The sequence below is a fragment of the Callithrix jacchus genome, chromosome 16 (assembly GCF_049354715.1).
Source record: "Callithrix jacchus isolate 240 chromosome 16, calJac240_pri, whole genome shotgun sequence".
Lineage (NCBI taxonomy): Eukaryota > Metazoa > Chordata > Mammalia > Primates > Cebidae > Callithrix > Callithrix jacchus.
The window spans coordinates 52158528-52174349 of NC_133517.1; positions in this window are offsets into that span (position 1 = coordinate 52158528).

Consider the following 15822-nt stretch of genomic DNA (forward strand, 5'->3'; position numbering starts at 1 on the left):
ATGGCATACACTGGATATGTAAAAACCTAAAAGTTTGCAATACTGAAAAAAGATAAAGTTGGAGTGGAGGATACTCACTTGACACCATCTAAAGAAGCTGTTCAGCCAAATTCTTGTTTTGAAAATTGGTAAAAGGAAAGATTTAAGCATTCATCTTGTCTTTCTAACATGAAATATATTCAGGAGAGCCAGCCAGACCTACTTTACGAAAGAATGTCAAACTCATCATTTCACAGCTCCTAATTGAAATTACTGATTCATTTTCTAACAAATAAAGGGCTGGGCACAGTGGCTCATGTCTGTATTCCCAACACCTTGGGAGGCCAAGGAGGGCGGATCACCAGAGGTCAGGAGTTCAAGACCAGCCTGGCCAACATGGTGAAACTCAGTCTCTACAAAAATACATAAATTATCCAGGTGTAGTGGCGGGTACCTGTAATCCCAACTACTCGGGAGGCTGAGATGGGAGAATCACTAGAACCCAGGAGGCGGAGTTTGCGGTGAGCCAAGATGGTGCCGTTGTACTCCAGCCTGGGCGACTGAACGAGATTCTGTCTCAAAAAACATAGATGAATATAAATAAATAAATAGATTGGCTGCTGATTAATATAGTTTAAAAGTGTTAGGTGGATGGTAGATGGGGAACTGGACATGCAAATGGTGCTATGGAAATACCACATAGATTTCTTCCTGGTCATGCGTGTAAATATCACCATCCATCACAGGAATGAGGCTTCCTTCTCTCCTGTCTCCTGAGGATATGTGCATGAAGGGCACAACATTTCTGACCTATGCTAGCCACAAAATATTCACCTCATACCTTTAATTCAAAATAATCCCAGACCCAAACCTAAATTGATAAAACTGCTAGGAGAAAACATTGGAGAACATCTTCATGACCTTGGGAAAGGCAAAAGACAAAAACTATTTTTAAAAAATAGATTAAACTTAAGGAAAATTTTAAATGTATGCTTTTCATGGGACATTGTTTTAAAAACAAAAAGGTAAATCACAGGGAGAAAATATTCATAATATGTTTATCTGACAAAGGACTTGTATCCATAATATCTAAAGAATTATTAAAACTCTGGCCAGACACAGTGACTCATGCCTGTAATCGTGGCACTTTGGGAGGCCAAGGCAGGCAGATCACTTGAGATCAGGAGTTCAAGACCAGCCTGGCCAACATGGTTAAACCCCATCTCTACTAAAAATACGAAAATTAGCCAGGCATGATAGTGTGTGCCTGTAATCTCAGCTGCTTGGGAAGCTGAGGCACAAGAATTGCCATAACCTGGGAGGCAGAGGTTGCAGTGAGCTGAGATTGCACCACTGCACTCCTGCCTGGGCAACAGAGTGAGACTCTATCTCAAAAAAAAAAAAAAAAAAAAAAAAAAGACTTATTAAAACTCAGTAATAAGAAAAAAAACTATTTTTAAAAGGCAAAAGGTTTGAACAGATCCTTCAAAAGATAAGATATTGTGTTTGAATGACCAATAAGGACATGAAAAATTTTCAACATTATTGCAAATTAAAAGCACAATGGCATCCACTGCATTCCTACTAACGGCTAAAACCAAACCCTGACAATATCAAGTATTAGAGAGAATGTAGATTGTCTCTACATTCACACATACAATGTATGTTTATACATTGCTGGTGAGAATGTAAAGTATGCCAATTTGGAAAATATTTTGAAAATTTACTAGAATTAAACACATATTTCCCATATGACCCAGTAGCTCCACTCCTAAGTATTTACTCAGAAGTTATTTGTTCATACAAAGATATGCAAATAAGTATTCATAGCAGCTTTACTCATAAGCATTAAAACCAAAGAAAACCAAAATGTCGGTCAAAAAGTAAATGGATAATCTATCTTTATAACAGACAATTATACTCAGCAACAAAAGAGAAACAAACTCCCAATACATACAATATGAATGAATCTGAAAGCATTATGCTTAGTGAACAAGTGCATTCCACATGACTCCATTTATATGAAATCTAGAAAAGGAAAATCTAAGTACAAAGACAGAAAACAGACCACTGGATTCTTGGACCCAGGATTGGCAGATGCTCACTTGAAAGAGAACAAGAAAACTTTTGAGGAATAGTGAGAATGTTTTATATCTTTTTTTTTTTTTTTTTTTTTTGAAACAGAGTTTTGCTCTTGTCATCCAGGCTAGAGTGCAATGGCACAATCTCAGTTCACTGCAACCTCTGCCTCCTGGGTTCAAGCAATTCTCCTGCCTCAGCCTTCCGAGTAGCTGGGATTAAAGGTGCCTGCCACCACACCTGGCTAATTTTTGTCTTTTTAGTAGAGACTGGCTTTACCATGTTAACCAGGCTGATCTCAAATTCCTGACCTCAGGTGATCTGCCTGCCTCAGCTTCCCAAAGTGCTGGAATTATAGGCATAAGTCATTCCACCCAGCCTGGAAATGTTTTATATCTTTATTGTGGTGTTGGTTGCAAAGACATATATTTTCGTTCAAAACTCAGCATTAACCTCCGAATACACGTCAACACCTCCATCTCCCTCATCATTGCCATATGCAAATGGTCGTCAACTTCTGACAATTCTGCTACTGAGCATCAATTAAATTTGGGTGGTCCTCTCTAATCCCACTTCTGATTTTGTGAAAGTTGTCAGAATCAAAATGGAGTCAGTGCGTCAGACTCCAGCAAAACACACACACACACACACACACACACACACACACACGGAAGGCACAGTGACTCATGCCTGTAATTCCAGCACTTTCCAATGCAAGAGGATCACTTGAAGCCTCAAGACCAGCATGGCAACATAGTGAGACGCCATCTTTACAAAAAATAAAAAATTAGCACATGACGGTACACAACTGCAGTCCCAGCTACTTGGGAGGCTGAGATGGAAGAATCACTTGAGCCCAGGAGGTTGAGGCTACAATGAGATATAATTGCACCACTGTACTCCAGCCTGGGTGACAGAGCAAGATTCTGTCTCAAAAAATAAATAAATACATACACACATACATACATACATACATACAGTAAATAAATAAATAAAACCGGGAGGTTAAAAAGGGAGGGCTGTCATGCACACATACCTATGATAATAACTATTACAAAGATTCTCTCAAGGGCTTTATGCACACATGCCTGTAACCAAAATTTTTGCCAAGGACTTTCCAAACTGCAGCTTGCTACATGAGTCACAAGGACGGCTAGCTGGATGCACAAGAACACTTGCCTGACACACTATCTCCACTAATAAACTAGTGTCAACTCCTGAGACGAGCCTCTGTAACCATTGTTCTCTTTGTTTCAAAACAAATTACCTGTCCTTCTCTCTTTTGCCTTTAAAAGCTTCCCCCTGCCTGAACCTCTTTGGACAGATCTGTGGTCCCCAAAGCCCACACATTCTGCATTTACAAATCACCTACGCACTCCTGAATAAATCTTTGGATAAATATTTGGATATCTTTGGAGAATCTCCTTCTGTTTGTTCTTTAGGTTGACACCTTCATCCTCACTTAACTAGATTTTAGCTGCTGCTCCACCTGCCTCCAGTCTCTTACCTTGGGTCCATCCTAAATTTTTTTTTCTCTTTTTTCAAAATATATATTCAATTTTTAACTTATTTACTTTGCTTCAGCCTTTCTGGGACAGGACAGGGAAATCTTTAAAAACACAAATCTCCTCCTATTTCTTCCCTGCTGCAATCTGTCAATGTTTTGCCAATGCTGACAGGTTAAAGCACAAATCCTCAATTTAAGTCTTTAAAAGCCTAGACTCTATTTTTTCAGCTTTATTTTATACTTCTTTCCTCCACACCCATCACCCACAAAATACACATGCATACCTGCTTCCCTCATGCCCACATTATCCTACCAACGTACTGAATTCCTTTATAATCCACGAAGACACCTTTCTTTATCATGTCTCTCCTCCATCCCCCAAACATTCATTTCTATTAAGTAACATATTTCTCTCAGTTCTAGAGGCTGGGAAGTCAAAGACCAAAGTGCACAGCTGCTGTCTGGTGACAGCCCTCTTTCTGCAAAGCAGACAGTCACCTTCTTGTTTTGTCCCGGTGTGCTGGGGAGCAGAGAGAGAGGAAGCAAGCTATACATGTCTCTTCTTATAATGGCATTAATCCCATTCATATGAGGACTCCACCTTCAATACCTAATTACCTCCCAAAAGCCCCACCTCCTAAAACCATTGTGAATGAATTGCGGACAATGGGCTCAGGTTGCTCCCCAATAGGATGTGCTCTTCCAGGCCCTTGGTTCCTCACTACCCCAAGAATGGGGGAGAGGACCCCACCAAGCATGGTGAGCTCGTTCAAGTAAATATCGGACCCCAAAGAGTTTTGCAGAAAGCGATTTATTTAAGCAGAAAGGGAAAAAGAAATAGAGTGAGTGAGCTCCCACACTGTTGTCATGGGAGGGGATCCAGAGATGGAGTTCGAACAGATGAGAGAGAAGGGGACTTTTAACCTGGGACTTATTCCTGCCCTATTCAAGTTTTCTGTCCTAGGAAAGGAGTTCCTTTAAACGTCCACTGGAGTGGTTGATATTTGATTTCTGGGCAGTCTTTCTTCCCAAGGGCATGAAAGTGAAACAAAGACCTCTAAGCTCCCAGATGGAGACGTGAAAGAAAGCAAGTCAGGCCTGTCGCTAGGAAGTTCTTGCCTTTAAAACCACGCTCCCTTGTGGGCCCAGGAAGAGAAGTTAATTACATTCCCTCGCCATCACATTGGAGGTTATGGTTTCAACATTTTAAACTGGGAAGGGACACAAACATTCAGATTATAACAGCAATCAGGTGGCACAGGAGCCTAGAGAAGTGAGCAGGCCAGATCCTTCAGGGGCTTGATTTGGCATGCCAAGGAATTTGGCCTTTATCCTATAAGCAGCAGGAAAAAAATACATAGCATGATATCTCTGGACACAAGCAGAGGTTCCATTCTCCAGGACACAAAGATATAGAAATGCTCAACAGTTTGTAATTGTTGGGTAGAGATGGTATTTTCGGTAGCAAATAACAAAGCTCAGAACCTGCCACAGCAACTGGAAAACTGGATTACCAGAAAGAGGTTTGGAAAGACCAAGTGGGCCTGGAATCACCCCATGTGTTAAATAAATAGATTCAGTTTACCTCTCCTGAGGAAACGTAATCTCCTAGGCCAGGGGAGAAAACGTGAGGGCAAGGAGTGACCAGACCATTCCTCAACTTGCTACCTGAAATGAATTTAATCGTGAGTTCCAACATCCATCCTGTAAATTTGCACAGCAAAGACAGGGCTATGCCTGTGCAGTACACAGAGGCCAAGGAGAGACTCAGGTAAATTCATTTACTCCATCAGTCTTATGGCATGCATTTATTGAACACCTATTATTGCAAGAAACTGAGACTCAAAAGTAGAGAGAAAAAAAAACACCTCAGATTCGTTCCCTCCTCTCCAGAAGCTCACTGTCCAGGTGTTCAATAAGGAAAAAATGATTTAAGAGTGAAAACTGTTGTGACATAATTACCCAGATTGAAAGTCAAGGTTCCGATAGGTAGTGAATTTTAAGCCGAGACCCAGAGGCTAAGAATGGCCTATTGCCTGTCCCATTTGATTTTTTTAACTTTGCTAATCAATTTATAAAATTTCAAGAAACATTTTCTGGATATCAATTGTTTGTTATGGTAACTGAAAACATCTCTCAGACAGACACTTTTACCTTTGTTAATGGTGTTTTTTTCTTTTGACAATAAAAGTTGGAAGTTTTTGTTGTTGGTGGTGGTGGTGGTGGTATCTGAAACAAGGTCTGGCTTTCTCCCCTAGGGTAGAGTGCAGTGGCACAATCCTGGCTCCCTGCAACCTCTGCCTCCTGGGCTCAAACTGACCTCTCACTTCCGCATCCTGAGAAGCTGGGACCACCATGCACGACTAATTTTTGTATTTTTAGTAGAGACAAGGTTTCGCCATGTTGCCCAGGCTGGTCTCAAACTCCTGAGCTCAAGTGATTCACCTGCCTCAGCCTCCCAAAGTGCTGGGATTACAGGCATGAGCCACAGCACCCAAGCAAAGTTGGAAGTTTTTGATGTAGCAAAATTTATCTTTTTTTTAAATTTTATACATCTTTTTTTTATTTTATACTTTTGTTGTTTTTGTTTTGTTTGCCTAATATTTTTCTCTGAGATCATAAAGCTGTTCTCCTGATTTTCTTAGAGTAGTTTTGAAGTTTTGCTTTTCACATTTAATCCATTTGAAATTTAACTTTTTTGGAAATTTACCTACTGAAAAATGTGAATTTGACATCTCATTTTATTTTTTTCCATAAGGAAGGTAAATCTTGGCAACCCCATTTATTGAATTTACCCTTTTCCATCTGGTATATGGAAAGTTCCTATAAATATAATCTGTTCCCAGATCTAATTATCTATACTGTGTCAATAGTACAATTTTATTTATATAGCTTTTTAAAAGTGTCTTTATATCTGATAGAGAAATCCCCACCTCCTGCTTCTTTTTTAGAATGTCGTGGCTACAAGTTTTTAGAATCTGTTTGTTAAGTTCCACATAATCATGTTGGGATTTTGATTAGAACTGCATTAAATTTATAATTTAATTTATGGAGAATTCACATCTTTCTATCAAGGACTTGCTTCTGTAAATATGTTAGATTTCTTCATTTCTTCAGCTGTTTTTCCATATCCTTTGTGATAGTTAATTTTACGCACCAACTTGCCTGGGCCTGGGCCACAGGATACCCAGATATATCTGATTAAACATTATTTCTGGGCTTGTCTATGAGGGTGTTTCCAGAAGAGGTTAGCATTTGAATTGGTGGACTCGGTAAAGACAATGGTCTTTCCCAATGTGTGTGGACATCATTCAATCTGTTGAAGGCCTAAATAGAACAAGAAGGTGGAGGAAGGTGAGATTAATCTTCTCTTTGCTTGATTGCTGAGCTGAAACATCAACTTCCTGGCCTTGGCACTCCCGGTTCTTAGGCCTTGAACTACATCACTGGCTTTTCCTAGGTCTCCGGCTTGCAGACAGCAAACTGTGAGACTTCTCATTCTCTATAATTGCATGAGCCAGTATCTTGTAACAAATCTCGTTTGGCCGGGCACAGTGGCTCACGCCTGTAATCCCAGCACTTTGGGAGGCTTAGATGGGCAGAGCACCTGAGGTCAGGAGTCTGAGATCAGCCTGACCGACATGATGAAACCCTGTCTCTACTAAAAATACAAAAATTAGCTGGGCGTTGTGGCATGTTTGTAATCCCGGCTACTCTGGAGGCTGAGGCAGGAGAATCGCTTGAAGCCAGGAAGCAGAGGTTGCAGTGAGCCAAGATCGTGCCACTGCACTCCAGCTCAAGTGACAGAGCAAGACTCCATCTCAAAAAAAAAAAAAAAAACTCTTTCTAGATAGATAAATAGGTGTAGATATGTAAGTATCCTTTTGCTTCTGTTTCTCTGGAGAACTCTAATACATTCTCTAGTAAACTTAAATTTTTCTCCATAAAGGTTTTGCAGTGGATGATATTTTCAAAAGCTAAAGTTCATGAGTAGCAGAAAGTTTAGGTTTAACGTAGAAATTAAAGTTATAATCCAGAAGTTTCCCCTGTATCAGTTTAATATAATTAAAACTATCATGAGGAAAATAAAATAGAAATTCATTTTAATGGCCCACTCTAGCAGATAATGGGAATGTGTTCAGCATAATCTGTGTTGTAATATTTTAGGGTTTTGTTTTTGTTTTTGTTTTAATACAGAGTCTCTCTCTGTCACCTAGGCTGGAGTGCAATGGTGTGATCTCAGCTCACTGCAAACTCCACCTCCTGGGTTCAAGCAATTCTCCTGCCTCAGCCTCCCAAGTAGCTGGAATTATAGGTGCATGCCACCATGCCCAACTAATTTTTGTATTTTTAGTGGAGACTGAATTTTACCATGTTGGCCAGTGTGGTCTCCAACTCCTGACCTCCAGTGATCCACCCGCCTCAGCCTCCCAAAGTGCTGGGATTACAGGCATGAGCCACTAAGCCTGGCCAGGTTTTTGGTTCTTGGGGTTTTTTTTTTCTTTTTTTTTTTTTTTTTTCACTCTTACAAGGAATCAAAAGAAAGGCTGTCCTAGCAGTGTTTCCTGGAACATCTACCTAATGTGCTAGAGACATAGGAGTCTCCCAGGCATATTTGTTCAAGCCTAAACCTGGGGAAGTATCCTCTTCAAACAGGACTACTAGCTGCTCTTAGGCTCATGAAGTACTGACGGCTGAGAAGGTAATCATGGCAGGCTGGATCCCAGAAAGTGAATGCATGCCTTTACCTCTAGCTGGAGCCTCTTTCTGCTCCTCAGATGTTCACTGCTCTTGCTTCTCCCTTTTCTATCCCTTCCATTCCACATAGTTACACTGAAGAATAACTTATGCTAACACCTCATCCCCTGGATTACTTTAACAGAGAATAAAACATAAGGTAAGGAAATTAAGCTATTAGAGTAAAATTGCAGGGTGAGCCTGGCCATCACTTGACCATTTTAGTGGGTTCAGACCACTAAAATTAAAACTGATCCATATCAATAACCTAAAAGAAGCCTTAGCAGGATGAGGGAAACCTAAGCGTGGAGTGTGAAGATATGCTCAGACAATCATGATTTCTGGAGTTCCTCGAAAATGTGAGTCACCTACATGGCCATTGCTCTGTTTTAAGGGCCTCTGAGGGCTGCATTCGAATAAGGAAGTGAGCATGTTCTTTTTCTAAAAGTGAGAAAAGAATCAAATTCAAATGGGCTTCCAGTTACCTTCTGAGAAGAATGTTAAGGTAACATTTATAAGAACATTATGATATTTTCTAAACTTTGTAATCTCTATATGTTTGCCACTGCTGTTAAAGTATCATAATCCCCTGAGTAACCCCAACCCCAAAATCCCAAAAGTTTTAAAAGCCTGTAGACTTCTTTTGAGGCCAAAGTAGGAGAGCTTCCCAACATAGCCTTAGAAAATGGGCACTGATGAGGAGACACGCACATTCAGTTCTTTAGTGTTGTAAGGGGAAAGGTGTACTATGGGAAATTACTGTCTGTATGCAGAGTGTGATTTAATCTTCAGGAAGCTAAAACTACATACTGTGTTTTCCAAGATAGCTTTTCTGCATACAAACACTCTCATTTTATTTATTTTTTTTTTGAGACGGAAACTCCCTCTGTCGCCCAGGCTGGAGAGCAGAGGCGCGATGTTGATTCACTGCAACCTCCATCTCCCAGGTTCAAGCAATTCTTCTGCCTCAGCCTCCTGAGTAGCTGGGACTACAGGTGTGTGCCACCAAGCCTGGCTAATTTTTTTGTGTTTTTAGTAGAGAGGGGGTTTCATCGAGTTAGCCAAGATGGTCTCGATCTCCTGACCTCGTGATCTGTCCACCTCGGCCTCCCAAAGTGCTGGGATTACAGGCGTGAGCCACCACGCCCAGCCACAAACTCTCTCCTTTTGATCCTTGCGATTTTTGTTAGCTAGGAGTCTGTGCTTGGGGCACATGGAAGTGATGATGATGCTATTATATAATGCTGATGCTTACATAATAACTTAGTTGTGCAAGTGACCACAAAACTAGCAGCTTAAAACAACACAGACTTATTACCTCATATTTCTGTGGAGTCAGAAATCCGGTGAGCTCAACTAGTTCCACACTCAGAGTCTTACAAGTACAAAATCAAGTTGTCCATCTGCCTGGACTCTCCTCAGGAAGCCTTGGGGGGAAAGTCCACTTCCAAGCTTCTTCAGGCCCCTGTTTCCTCACTGACTGCCAGACAGTGTTGCCTTTAGCTCCTAGGGGACTCTCTAGTTCTCCTTCTCACACACAACAAGTAAGGCTTTTGTCACCATCAAAAGTCCGAATATTAAACAGGTTCTTGAACTGGAGGCTCATATCTCTCTGCTTGTTTAACTTCCCCACCCGTCTCATCCCCAGTAGCTCTTCCAGGACTGTTCCCTTCACCATGAAGCTCTCTGAGTTTTCTCAGTTCAAATTTGGGCTTCTTTTCTTTAGCATGTTTACTTTTCTTTTCTTTTTTTTTTTTTCTTTTTGAGATGGAGTCTTGCTCCAGGCTGGAGTGCAGTGGTGTGATCACTGCAATCTCCGCCTTTTGAATTAAAATGATTCTCCTGCCTCAGCCTCCCAAATAGCTGCAACTATAGGCACGTGCCACCACACCCAGCTAACTTTTTGTATTTTTCATAGAGACAGGGTTTCACCATGTTAGCCAGGACGGTCTCAATTACTTGACCTCATGATCTACCCACCTTAGCCTCCCAAAGTGCTGAGGTTACAGGCGTGAGCCACTGCGCCTGGCACATGTTTACTTTTCTAATGAAGACATCATGGACAGGGTAACTAGACAGGCAAGGCTTTCTATGTCTTTCTGATGCTGTCTAAAATCAATTTATTGATTGCCCCTTTTAAGACATCTGTCTGCACCTCTGGGGTCATGATTTCCATTATCTTCCTCTGGATTTGAAAAACCTGCTGGTGCTGAGCATAAGCATGATGCAAACCGATTGCTGAGTCAACACAGAACAAATGAAGCAAATAACCACAGGTAGCCTGAACATAACATGAGCTTCATTCATGAACTACCGTGAAACACATTTTGTCGTGGATAAGATTCATGCCATGAAAGCTGGGCAGGTGGTTTTTGCCCAGAACATTCTCAGTAATCAGTTTGAAATTTCTAAATGCAGTTTCATCATTCTTCAACTCAGCAAGGCTTACCTCGGCATCACAGGCCTTGAGGCCAACAGATGCAATTTTGGTTCCTTGTGTCCCTGGGACTAGAGTTTTACCAATATTTCTTAGGTTGAACATAGCTGGTGTTTCATATTGTACCAATCTTCTTAAAAAATGTTATCAACCGCTTTCTCCTTGGCTTCCTTTTTGCTGCCTTTTGCAAAGCATATTCTTGCCAACCACCATCAGGCTGCTCAGAGAGCCAAAAGGGGCCAGTCCTTGCATGTGGCTTCCTACATCTCAGGGCTGGCAATGGTGACGCAAATGCTTCTCATGCTTGGAATCTGACTTCTCTTTCTACTGCATCAAAAGTCTGGCTAGCAGCAAAAGTCTTCTGCTCTTAACGGATCATGTGATTAGACTGTGCCACCTGGACAATCTAGAGTAATATTCCCTGTCTTAAGGCCTATGACCTTAATTATAACTGCAAAGTTCCTTTTGCTGTGTAACATATATTCACAGACACTAGGCTTAGGATGTGGGCGTCTTTGAGGGAACATCCTGTTCTGTCTACTATGCATAGTGTGTCCTGCATTTCTGCCACGTAGTCCTGGGTACTGTACATACGGCAACTGATTTAAACCTCACAAAAACCTTATGACTGGCACTTTGAATATCATAACCATCTTACAGGTAGGGACCAAGGAAAAATGCTTAAATAACTTGCCCAAGGTCATGCAATTTTTAACTTTCACTGGTGAGCTTCAAATGTAGGGTGACAGAGGGAGACCCCGTCTCAAAAGTAAATAAATAAATAATTAGCATACAGGCTTTTCCATCTATGTAGAAACAGGACACAGAACTTCAGTCAGCTGTAGTATCTGTGCCCTTAAGAATGATGCATAATGGCTGGGTGTGGTGGCTTGCACTTGTAATCCTAGCACTTTGGGTGGCTAAGGTCAGCAGATTGCTCGAGCCCAAGAGTTTGAGACTAACCTGGGCAACATGGCAAAACCCTATCTCTACAAAAAAATTTAAAAAATTAGCTAGTCATGGTGGTGCTGGCCTGTAGTGCCAGCTACTCAGGAGGCCAAGGTGAGAGGATCACCTGAGCCTGGGGAGGTCAAGGCTTCAGTAGGCTATGATCAGGCCACTGCACTACAGCCTAGGCAACAGAATGAGGCCCTGTGTCAAAATTTTTTTATAAATAGAATGGTGCATGATTTTTTAATAGTCCCAAGTTTAGAGACCAACCTGGGCAACATAGCAAAAAACTTTTAAAAATTAACTGGACATGGTGGCACACACCTGTAGTCCTAGCTATTCAGGAGGCTGAGGTAGAAGGATTACTTGAGCCCAGGAGGTTGAGGCTGTGGTGACTCATGATCGCATCATTGCACTTCAGCCTAGGTGACAGAGTGAAACCCCATCTCAAAAAAAAAAAAGAAAAGAAAGAAAGAAAAAGAAAAAAAGGAGGAATCTCGGTTCCTGGTGACATCACTGAGTCATTGAATCTGACCAACCCTGAAGCCTGCCCTACCACTTACATAAGACAATGAATCTCCTTAGTCCATTTTATGCTACTATAACAGAATACTACTGACTGGGTAATTTATTTAAAAAAGAAGTTGGCCAAGAACAGTTGCTCATGCCTATAACGACCAACCTGGCAATGTGGTGAGACCCCAGTTCTACAAAATATTCTGTAAATAGTTGGGCACTGTGGCACATACATGTGATCCCAGCTACTCAAGAGACTGAGATGGGAGAATCACTTGAGAATATTGAGGCTGCAGAGAGCCATGTTCACAGCACTGCACTCTAGCCTGTGTGACAGAACAAGACCCTGTCTAATAAATAAATAAGAAGTTTATTTAGCTCACAATTCTGGAGACTGAGAAGTCCAAAAGCACAGCACCAGCATCTGGCGAGAGCCTTCTTGATGCATCATAAAATGACGGAAGACATACATGGCAAGAGGGAAAGCGCATGCATGTCAAGCCAGATCTCCCTTCCTCTTATAAAGCCGGCAGTCTCATTATGGGAGTCCTACCCTGACAGCCTTATCTAATTCTACACTCCTCCCAAAAGGCCTCACCTTCAATCAACCTATGAATTTTGAGATTAAGTTTCTAACACATGAAATTTGGCAGACACATTCAAATCATAACATTAGTTAAGTCCATTTAAGTTGAGGTTTGTGTTACTTACATCTGAACACATCCTAATACAAAAAGGAAAGGGTATTTATTCTAGTTTAAAAAGAGTAAAGAGAGTAAAGGAAGAGAGTAATGAAACAGCATGACCCCTAGAGGAGCTGTGGATGATTCATTGTCTAGAGCACAAACAAGGAGGAAGGCACTGTAAGGAATGAGGCTGGAGACGCAGGCAGAAGTCAGTATATGGAGCTACACATGCTAAACCACACTTACTTCTATAGGGAGTTGGGGAAGATGGGAATTTAGAAGGTAGAGCTTCAATGCAATGACTTCCTTCAATTTTTATTTTAGACAGGTCACAAAAGTATTAGAATGGGTGAGAAATGACTGGGAGATAGGTTAGATCAGCAAAGAAATTGTGAAAACCTAAAAGACATTGAGAGTAGGAATAAAGAAAGGGAACAAATAGAAGAGACAGAGATTTCAGGAGGCTAAATCCATATGGCAAAGTCACATATCAAAAGTGAGGAGTGGAGTAGAGGAGGAGTCAGGGCTCATGCCCACCTTCCGAGCTTGGGTTCCTGGCAGTCTATGGCACCACTTGCTGAAATAGGGACTACAGATGGAGTTCCATTTTTGACATGTGGAGTTTCAGGGGCCGTGGGATGTGTAAGGGTTGCTTGGCAGGTACAATAATGTCCCACATGGTGCTGTTAAACTTTTAAAATCAATTGCCAACATTTTATGATTAAGTTTTCACATAAATCTAATTTACCCCTTCTCTTGAAAAATCTGAAGATCAAACCAAGTGGGAACGCCGTCAAGTAGATTGTTTCCTTTGCTCACCTCATTCAACTTCCACCACCTTTCAATGGGTTTGTTATGAAAGATATAAAAATGTGTCTTCACACCCATCAGACCATATGGGCAATAATAAAAAATCGGTCAGGAAAACCTCATACACTGCTATCAAACAGTCTGGCACTATTTAGTAAAGATGAATATGTATATAACTTATGACCCAGCAATTCCACTCCTGGGTATGTAATCCAGAGTAGTGGTTTGTAACCTCCAGTACACAGATCCTGAGTGAATCTATGGATAGAATTCAGAGGGTCTGATAAGTTGGATGGCTAATAGTTCCATCCTCATTGGCACCAACTTCTAACTAAATTTAACCATTTCCTTTGTTTATGAAGGTAGGCGACAAACCACAATATTAGCAGGGCCTGTGACTTTGTAAACAATAAATATTATAGGTAATGTCAAATTCCATTTATAGTTGTTGCAAATACATAAAAATTTCTTCCACATTTATCACTACTTCAAAATTACATCTCTTACACCCTCCAGTAGATATTGTTACTTAGTGCCCTAATAAAAAGCATATCTATTTCTTTTTAAAAATGCTTTCTTTTTTATTTCATTATTCTAGTTCAATTTTTTTCTTTTTTTTCCCCAAGACACCAACCAGGGATCTAGTTTAATTTTTTCATATTTAATTTTTGTATTTTGATGATTCTAGTTCAATTTTTTTCTCTGCATTTGTTTCCTTTGCAAACCTATGTACTTGTTATACATTTAAAAACATGTGGGGCCCATAGGCTCACAAGATTTTGAAAGGATTTTGAGATACGAAAAAAATGTTAGTAATTAGAAAAATTCTTCTGGCAGAACCAGGAGACATCTACAAATAAATTCAAACAGCTTTGTCTATAATAGTCAGACGGACAAAAAAATCAAGGCATTTTCATGTAATAGAATAGCATACAAAGGGGAAGTGAATTGATTACTATAACTGCATTAATGTGGGTGATTTTCAAAAGCCTAAAGTTATAGCTAACAATTATGTAACAAAATAATAAAATTAGTTTAAAAAAAGGAGAAGAAAAATCATAACATCTGACAGCATTGGTTCAATATTCCCACATGGTAAATTTAAACTGTGTCTGTGTTCTGTTCACCACAATCATATCCCTCCTTACCTCCTACTCTGTCTGGCCCCCTTATATCTGAATTTGCAGTCCCTTTGATGTATGCAATTGACATGTTAGAACTGAGCATCACCCTCTGAATCAAGTTCCCATCACTCACATATACCTTACTTCCTAGGTGCATTTCTAGTAGCTTGTGGAGCTCCTGCCACCTGCCTACCAACACCAAAATCTCTGGTCACCATGCCACCACCAGGCCACAGTTCCCTTCTTCCATAGTTGGGTCTGCTGCTACAGCTCTGTCCCAAAAGGAGTCTCCAGTTTCCAGGTCTCATGCCTATAATACCTGAGACTTCATCTAGTATTTTTCTCCTCCTTTGTCTATTTTTCCTCTTCCTACTTCTAATAAGAGTAGGTCTATATTTAATGAGGAAAGGAAGAGTCAGAAACAGAGCAGGCTAGACAAGTCCAACCAGGCTAAACCAGGAGAAGTTAAAGGTGACAGCCTTTGTCCAAGTGTCTGTGTGCACACAGGCTCGCGTGGCACCCTAACTGCAACTGTGACGGAGGCAGTTATGTCACACTTCTACTTTCTTTTCTTAGCCCCTGTTGTCTAGCACACCCACCAGCCCCTGTGGACCTCCCACATGCACACTCATGGCACGTGCTCATGTGCACAGTCCCCTCTTACTGGCGAAAAACTTCCATCCACCAAAACCTCCTTCCCTTCTCCAGAATAATCTCTTCTCTCCCCAACAATATTGCCAAGTATTTTTCTTTTTCTAATTTTCCTTTCTTTTTTCTTGTTTTGCACCTTCAGCTGCACTCAACATCTATAGGAATATATGTTACTCATACAGGAGTTGAACTTGAAAATTCAGTAATTTGAATTAAGAAGTGAGTAAAATTGCCCGGACATGGTGGTTCACGCCTGTAATCCCAGCACCTTGGGTGGCTGACGTGGGCAGATCACCTGAGACCAAGCATTGGAGACCAGCCTGACCAACGTGGAGAAACCCTGTA